The following is an 8,941-nucleotide window of genomic DNA, read 5'->3' as shown; positions in this document are numbered from 1 at the left end:
TTTGCTCTTCCATTGGCATCCCTCTGCAGAAACCCATCAGGTACACGAGAAACACTGTAGGACATGCCAGGATTAAGCCACGATGCCCTTGTAAGAAAAGGAAAAAGAAAAGCTGCTAGTATCATGAGCTTACTCCATCTTTGCCAGGAATACTGCATGCAAGCATCAAACATATGTAGGCTTTTCAAGTGCAGGCAAATTCTAAAATCCCTCCCCCCAGTCTAACGGTCAGCTAAACTCAGCGGGAAAGCGTCGAAGCGGGAAAACAGCAGAAATGATGTATGGGATTTTCAAGGCCATGGTGTCTGTGCAAGCACCTCTTCCCAGACTGAGGAGAGAGGCCCCTGGTGCAGTTCAGAGGAGCACACAGATAACGGCAGGAACAAACGCCTCCCTTGCATAGTTTCACACAGCAGGTTCAAAAGACAAGGAGAGTAACATTAGTAGTCCAGTCAAGGAATCGCTTCAGCATTTAACCATAACCATAACACAAAGCATTAAACTACAATCAAAACATCAGGGTGTTACTGGGTATGATAGGTGATGCTAAGCACCTGACACCATAACACAGAGGTAATGAATATGCAAAGGTGCCCAGTTTGCACAAGCCCCCATTTTGCACAATATATTCTGCCCTTTTGTTCTGCATAACTTAATCTGAATTTGCAAGCAGCCACCTGACCTATGAGGAGAACCCTATCCCTCTGGCTTCAGAGACATGGCACAAGCAGTCGAGAGCTACAACGCAAAGTCTGACCAAGTAATATCAATTGGACTTCAGGGAAAGCCTGTTAACATAACCATCATTCAAGTTTATGTCCCAACTACAGATGCTGAGGAGGAAGAAATTGAAAACTTTCACGCAAGTATCCAAGAAAAAATTGATCATACACTTAAACAAGTTATGCTGATAATCATAGGTGACTGGAATGCAAAAGTAGGAGACAAAGCAGAATCAAACATATGGTGGTTGTGGGTTTTCTGGGCTGTATTGCCGTGGTCTTGGCATTGTCGTTCCTGACGTCACAGTGTGACACTGAGAGATCTCTGTCTTTTGGTGCTACACCTCTGAAGATGCCAGCCACAGCTGCTGGCGAAACGTCAGGAACTACAATGCCAAGACCCCGGCTATACAGCCCGGAAAACCCACAACAACCATCGTTCTCCGGCCGTGAAAGCCTTCGACAATACATAGAATCAAACATAGTTGGGAAATTTGGACTGGGATCACGAAATGAAGCAGGAGAGTGACTCATAGAATTTTGTGAAGCCAACAACCTGTTCGTTGCTAATACATGCTTCAGGCAACCCAAAAGACAACTGTATACATGGAAATCAGCAGGTGACCAATACAGGAAACAAATAGATTACATAACTGGAAGCAGAAGATGGAGAAGCTCTATTCTCTCTGCTAAAACAAGACCAGATGACTGTGATATAGTTCATGAGTTGCTAATATCAAAAACTAGAATAAAGCTGAAGAGAAACACTAAAAGAATCATAGTGCCATAATACAATTTAAATAATATTCCTGAAGAATTTAAAGACTACGTAAAGAACAGATTTGCAATACTAAGTTTAATTGATCATGAGCCAGAAGAACTATGGGATGAAACCAGAGATGTTATCAAGGAAGAATGTGCAAAACTATTCCCGTAGCCAAAAGAAAGGAGAAGCCTAAATGGATGACTGAGGAAATTCTTAAAATTGCTAAAGATAGACAGGAAGCAAAAGCAAAATGTAACAGAAATAGGGTGTCATGTCTGTACCCCTACATCCATGCCATTGTTCTATGTGTTGAACCATTGCTAATGCTGTATCTTGATTTCATTTTGCAAATGGTCTAACCATCACTTTCATTTTTCCAGCAGCCTGAGAACACAGCTGTGTTATCTCTTTTCTTTGAAGCTCACAGAAGTTACCTCGCACTGTCTGAAATGTTGCTGTTTCTCTTATGCCTCTTTGTCCTGTCTAGGCTGATGTATAAACTCCAGAAGAAATTCCCAGACCCTTTCCCATGCAAACCCAGACCCTTTCCTGAGGTCTAAGTGGGAGGGGGGATTGAGTATTTAGAGCTGTACTTTCTGTAAGTTTCTATTCCTATCAAGGAAGCATATACTGCTTAGATGCTTTTTGCCTCTGAGCAACTCTACGGAAATATATATGGAAATGATTGGATTCCTGAATAAAACCATTTAACCAAGAGCTTGGATTTCTTGTTGCAATGGTACAGAGACCTGTCTACCATATCCTGTCATCCATAGCCTGACATAGGGTCAAAACTCTAAATGCAGCTTTTCAGCGACTTGCATGCAGAGACAAAGAAATATATTATAATAACCAGTGCAAAGAAATAGAAGACAACAACAAAAAAGGAAGAACAAGAGATTTGTTCCAAAAGATCCGAGAAATCAAAGGGAAATTCAAGCCACTGCTTGGGATGCTGAAAGATCAACATGGAAATACAGTATCTGATCAGGAAAAAATAAAGGAAAGATGGAAACAATACACTGAGGAACTATACAGAAGAGATGGAAGGATGACAGATACCTTTGAAGAAGAATCTTTTGATGAAGATCCAGAAATCTTAGTAAAAGTAAAATCTTAGAAGTAAAAGCTGCACTCAAAGAAATTGAGAAAAACAAAACACCTGGAGTAGACTACCAATAGAGCTATTTCAAGCTACAGAAACGGAGTCCATAAACATCTTAACAAGAATCTGTCAACAAATATGGAAAACAAAACAATAGCCCTATGACAGAACCCTGGCCAACTTAGGCCATTTCCACACGTCTTCTCCCCCTCCCGAAAAATAGTGCAAAACTTATGGAACGACGTGCCTTCATGGCGCAATTTTCCATCATGACTTTGCTTCATGGCGTGTTTTCTGACATCATCGCGCCACGAAGCAAATTCATGTCGGGAAATTGCACCACGAAGATGCGTCACTCCGTAAATTTTGCACTATTTTTCAGGAGGGGGAGAAGACGTGTGGAAACGGCCTTAATCCCTTTTTGACAAAGGGCAACCAGTTTGGGCCAGATTCCCTTTTTGTTATGTTAGTGCAGAACCATTAAAGTGGCGGGACCATGCTGTAATAATTCTCTGATAGGTGGAAATAGTCTCATCAGAGCTTTGCTTGGGATTGGTTAGATTTGCTAGTCAATCTCACTAAGGAGGCTGTCTTAGATCAGACTCCATTGCCCATAAATAACTGGGAGCTCTGGACTTTTCTTTGGAACATCTGGACCCCAAGCCCAGGGGTTCAGGAATCCTCCACTATCTTGGTACTGCAAGGAACTCTGGAAATGCACTGAGGAACCAGAAGTGATGTCATCAGGTAAGCGTCGGGAATGCATGTACACTTTGTGCATGCCCGAAGACACACACCTGGAAGGCATAAGGTAAGTGCCAACTCCCCTTACTCACAGAATCACAGAGTTGGAAGGGGCCATACAGACCTTCTAGTCCACCCCCCTGCCCAATGCAGGATGAGCCTAAAGCATCCCTGACAAATATTCATCCAGCGTCTTCTTGAAAACTGCCAGTGAGGGGGAGCTCACCACCCTCTAGGCAGCTGATTCCACCTTTGAACTACTCTGACCATGAAAAAGTTTTTCCTAATATCCAGCCGGTACCTTTGTGCATGTAATTTAAGCCCATTGTTTTGGGTCCTACCCTCTGCTGCCAACTGGAACAGTTCCTTGCCCTCCTCCAAATGACAGCCTTTCAAATAAATATTTAAAGAGAACAATCATGTCCCCCCTCAACCTCCTCTTCTCCAAATTAAACATTCCCAAGGCCCTCAGGTTTTCTTCGTAGGGCTCAGTGTCCAGACCCCTGATCATCCTCATCGCTCTCTTCTGCATCCTCACAATTTTGTCCACATCCTTTTTGAAGTGAGGCCTCCAGAACTGCACACAATACTCCAGGTGCAGCCTGGCCAAGGCAGTATAGAGAGGGGCTATGACCTCCTGCGATTTCGACGCTATGGCCCCTTTGAGACAACCCAGGATTGAATTAGCCTTTTTTGTCACTGCATCACACTGACTGCTCATATTTAGTTTACAGTCCACTCTTACCTCAAGATCTCTTTTACATATACTACTACTCAGAAGTGTTCCCCCATCCTGTATTTGTGCTTCACATTTTTGTGGCCCAGATGTAATACTGTGCACTTATCTATGTTGAATTGCATCCTGTTCACAACCACCCACTTCTCTGGAGTATTTATTTATTTAATTCAATTTATACCCTGCCCTCCCCACAAATGGGCTCAGGTCTTGTTGAATTTTAACTCTATCTTCTTGGGTGTTTGCCACTCCTACCAATTTGGTATCATGAGCAAATTTAATGAGTAGCCCATTTACCCCTTCATCCAGATCATTTATAAAAATATTGAAAAGTACCGGGCCCAAAACCGAGCCCTGCGGCACCCCACTGGACACCTCCCTCCAATCTAACGAAACGCCATTGACCATCACTCTTTGGGTGTGGTCCTCTAACCAGTTCCCTATCCACCGAACTGTCCTATAGTCCAGTCCACAGTCTTCCAGTTTACCCATTAGAATGTCATGGGGAACCTTATCAACAGCTTTACTGAAATCCAGATAAATCACGTCAATAGAGTTCCCCCGATCCAGTAAGCTTGTCACTCGATCAAAGAAGGAAACCAGGTTGGTCTGGCAAGATCCGTTAGAAACAAAACCATGCTGACTTCCCCGGATCACTGAGCGGTCCTTCAGATGCTTACAGATTGATCCCTTTAAAATCTGTTCTAATATCTTCCCAGCAACAGAAGTCAGACTGACCGGCCTGTAGTTTCCCGGGTCATCCTTCTTCCCTTTCTTAAAGATTGGGATAACATTTGCTCTTCTCCAATCTTGTGGCACATCTCCAGTCCTCCAGGAGGCCTTGAAGATGATGGACAGGGGTTCTGCAAGTTCTCTAGAAAGTTCTTTCAGCACTCTTGGGTGCACCCCATCCGGCCCAGGGGATTTGTATTCATCCAGTGCAGCCAGGTGCCCCTCCACAACCTCTCTGTCAATGTCAATTAGCCACTCAGGTGTCCTGTCACATTTTCTACCATCTCTAGATGTGCCTGAGTTCTTCAGGGAGAAAACAGAGGCAAAAAAGTCATTAAGCCTGTCTGCTTTTTCTCTGTCCTGCATCAGAGTTTCTCCATCTACTCCCAACAGCGGTCCAATTGCCTCTTTTACCTTGCGTTTGCTTCTCACATATCTGTAGAAGTTTTTTTTATTGTAGCGAGCCCTCCTGGCCAGACCCAGCTCATACTGAGCTTTGGCCTCTCTGATGGCTGATCTGCAGTGCCTAGTAACCCTCATATATTTCTCTTTAGGGGTCTGTCCCCATTTCCTGAACATTTCCTTTTTCTCCATTAGTTTATTTTGGAGCTCTCTGTTCATCCCCATCAGTTTCTTGGAGCCCTTACCATGTTTCCATCTTGCTGGAACAGTGAAGGCCATAATTCTTAAAATATTTCTAAAATGAACCACTCAAACTGGGGATTCAGTTTGACTACAACTCTGCCACAGCTTCTCCACCATCTCCATCTTACCTATGTGAATTCTTTGATGGTGACTAAAGTCTCCACCATGACTGAACCTTTCCCACACTACAGGCATATATATATGGCTTCTCACCTCTGTGAATTCTTTAATGGGCAGTAAGTTTTCCACTATTGCTCAAGCTTTTCTCATACTCTAGGCATTTATATGGTTTGTCCCCTGTGTGAATTCTTTAGTGGGAAGTAAGGTTTCTACTCTGACTGAAGCTTTTTCCACACGCCAGGCATTTATATTGCAGTTCACCTCTGCGAATTCTTTGATGGGAAATAAGGATTCCACTCTGACTGACATGTTCTCTACACTTCAGGCTTTTATATTTTTTCTTTCTGTTATGGCTTTTCCAACGCATGTTAACATCCGATTTTCCACTGAAAACAGTTCTCGCTCTAGCAATCCCAATCCATCCCGCCCTCCATTTGCTAGGATCTCATTTCTGTTATTTTTTGAAGTAGTGAAATTTCATAAAAGTCACCCACTTGTACAAGACCAGAATTATCCACCCATTTAGATGGATGTTTCCCCTCCTCCTTCCTCAGTGTCTCACAATATTCAGCCTCCTCTTTCACGTCTGAATGTGTATCCCTTTTTTCCATCACTGGATGCTCAGTTGTTTCATTCGCTGACGCCCACATACGTCCTGCAGAAAGAAAGGGAAACCTGGTGTGATGATAGGACACTTTCCCTGCACATCTATGCCAGAGTTTTCTACTTTGCTTTGTAATCGATGTGTTTGCACTCTGTGAATACTCACATGGTCTATAGCCGGTTCTCCCTGCTTTTTTAAATTCTTCTAAATTCCAGGCTGACTAAGTTTGCAGAGCAGCCATTGGTATGGTAATGACTTCAAAGTGGCTCTGTTATTTTCTCTCTTTTTGTGCCTAGGTAAATTTACAGAGAGGAGTGATTTAGGGGCTTGTGGGGAGAAGGACACTCACATTTTAACACACACAGCAGAAGGTCTGGAGATAAGTCACCAGTCAGTTCAAGAAGATAATCTGACATGAAAAAAACCTGACACGGTTAAGGTATTTCTTTCTGCCTCTCTCTCCAATGTGATAGAAATAAGTTTTCGATCTAGGGAAAGAGGGATGAGTTTTTACCTTTTTCATTTTCTCTGTGCTCAGATGTTGTCGTCTTATGCTGTTCAGCTGTCTGTTCTTTTTGCATGTGTGTCAGTTGTATGCCACACTCAGATTAAAAATTCAGCTCCTGAAATCAGAGTCCCCTGATCCCAGCAGCCAGAAAAAACCTGCTGCTTTGGCCTCACAACGGAGCAGCTGCTTCATTGAAAATGCCTCTATATGGGCTCAGGGCCAACTTAAGCACTTTTGACACGAAGCACCTCCCTCAAAGCCCTCTGCCAGGTTGTGGGAAGGCAAGAAGTGATGGAGGAGGGCCCATCCCCTGCCTCCACCCTGCCTAACAGTAGGAGGAAATTAATAATAATTGTGCTTATATACTGCTCTCCTAGACAGATTAGTGCTCCACTCAGAGCAGTGAACAAGTCAGTGTTGTTATTATCCCCACAACACAACTGGGGAGCTGGGCTGAGAAGAGTGGCTTACCCAAGGCCACCTGCTGAGCTGATGGCAGTAGTGGGATTCAAACCAGCAGACTGCTGATTTGCAACCCAACCACTTACCACTATGGTGCAGCAGGCTGTCCAGCGGCTGCATGGGGAAATCTTTAATGCCACGAGTAGGCAGCCAGGCGGGGTAGTGACACTGAGTCGGCGGCCAGGGGACACAGACCTGACTGGTGCTGTTACACTCCCCCCCCCAAGACAATTGCCTAGGGCCACCTAACTATATATAGAAAGGAGAACCATGGAAACAAGCACTGGTAACAAGGGGAAAAATTCCACCATGGTTGTCTAACTACAAGCAATAAAAAACTTGATCACACAGTATCTTATTCAAAAATCACAGTTCAAAGGCAGAAATATACAATCATTAATACTGATCTAAGAGCTCAAAAGTTTCCACAGTAGTTAACCTCCATAAATACTCCTAAAGTGCCAATTTAAAGTGCTCAGTGAATAAATATATTAATACATCCATAAATACATAAATACATATAAAAGACATTGTTCACATAGACCTGATATGGTGTTTCCGAACCACCAAAAGGTAAGCTCATTAGTAATCAATTGACAAAGTTCACTGAAGACATCATAGGTAAGTCCATAAATAACCAACATTGCAATAGTTTAGTCCTTCTTGCTTTTGGTTTTCTTTTCCAGAAGAAAATATGTAGTCCCCACAGCTCCGCCCAACGAAGAGCCGGCTAGCTCCTTCATTTCAAGCCCTTTATCAAGAGGGTGCCGCAAATCTCATCAAGAGTCCCGTCGGTATGTTGCTTAGTATTGATTCTCCAAGCGCTGGTTCCTCGTTGTAACCACCTGACTACAGCAGCTGAGTAGCTGAGGGCCAGACCCGCCCTGTGCTAGCAGATTCTTCTTCCGAGATGGTCTGGCTGCCATCTGACGATCTGCAATTCTAATTCCAGCCAGAAGGTCGCTGCAGAGAACAAACCCCAGTTGTAAAAAGGAAGGGTAGGTAAAAGGCTGGAGAGAAATGAACCCCTCCTTGTAGTCTAGTAACTTAAAAACCAAAAGCCACAGAGTAAGTCCCTCAGAGCCAAACTACAAGTGACACCTTACACAGGTTGGACACTTGTCAGCTTCCCTCAAGTTTTGATGGGAAATGTAGGCACCCTGGTTTTACAGCTTGGCTTTCCATTACAGCTGCAAGACCAGGATGCCTACATTTCCCATCAAAACTTGAGGGAAGCCGACTAGTGTCCAACCTGTGTAAGACGTCATTTGTAGTTTGGCTCTCATTTCCTGTGGTAAAAACAGGGGCCTGTGGGGTTGTTTTACCATAGCAGGCATGAACACATAGAAAGAAATGGAGCCTGAAATTAGGGAATGAATGTGCTGTTAAAAAGGCAACAATATCCATTTCCACACATTATATGCCTCAAGTTCAATACTTTTTTTAAAAAACTTGATTTATCCCCAAACTTTTCCCCCAATGTAGACCTCAATGTAAATTACACAATTCTCCCCTCTATAGTATCTTCGTAACAGCCCAGTGAGGTAGATTAGGCCAAGAGGGTGCAACTGTTCCAAGGTCACTCAATGAGCTTTCTTGGCAGACAGGGAATTCAAACCTTGTTTTCCCAGATCCTAGCTTTGGCTTTTCTCCAACCTTTCTCCAACCTGCTCTGCTCCAAACTGGTGGGCAACATTACAATAAAGCCTGGACGGCTGTGTTGTGGGTGGGAAATTTTAGATTTTCCAGCCCACATGGCAGCTATTTTCCCTGAGGCTGACCTCCCGCCCCATGGCA

At 43.7% G+C, this 8,941-nt stretch overlaps 1 long non-coding RNA gene across 1 annotated transcript; it reads right to left on the bottom strand.

Moving 5' to 3' along the window:
* Window positions 1-6,114: 6,114 nt before the first annotated feature.
* Window positions 6,115-6,764, bottom strand: LOC129346003 (uncharacterized). Its single transcript, XR_008598678.1, has 3 exons — window positions 6,689-6,764; window positions 6,340-6,466; window positions 6,115-6,225 (listed from the first exon to the last, which is right to left on the bottom strand). It is a non-coding gene; the product is annotated as an uncharacterized LOC129346003 (long non-coding RNA).
* Window positions 6,765-8,941: the final 2,177 nt, after the last annotated feature.

The sequence above is a fragment of the Eublepharis macularius genome, chromosome 19, assembly GCF_028583425.1.
Source record: "Eublepharis macularius isolate TG4126 chromosome 19, MPM_Emac_v1.0, whole genome shotgun sequence".
In the NCBI taxonomy this organism is placed as follows: domain Eukaryota; kingdom Metazoa; phylum Chordata; class Lepidosauria; order Squamata; family Eublepharidae; genus Eublepharis; species Eublepharis macularius.
This window is presented reverse-complemented; position numbering and strand designations above follow the sequence as displayed.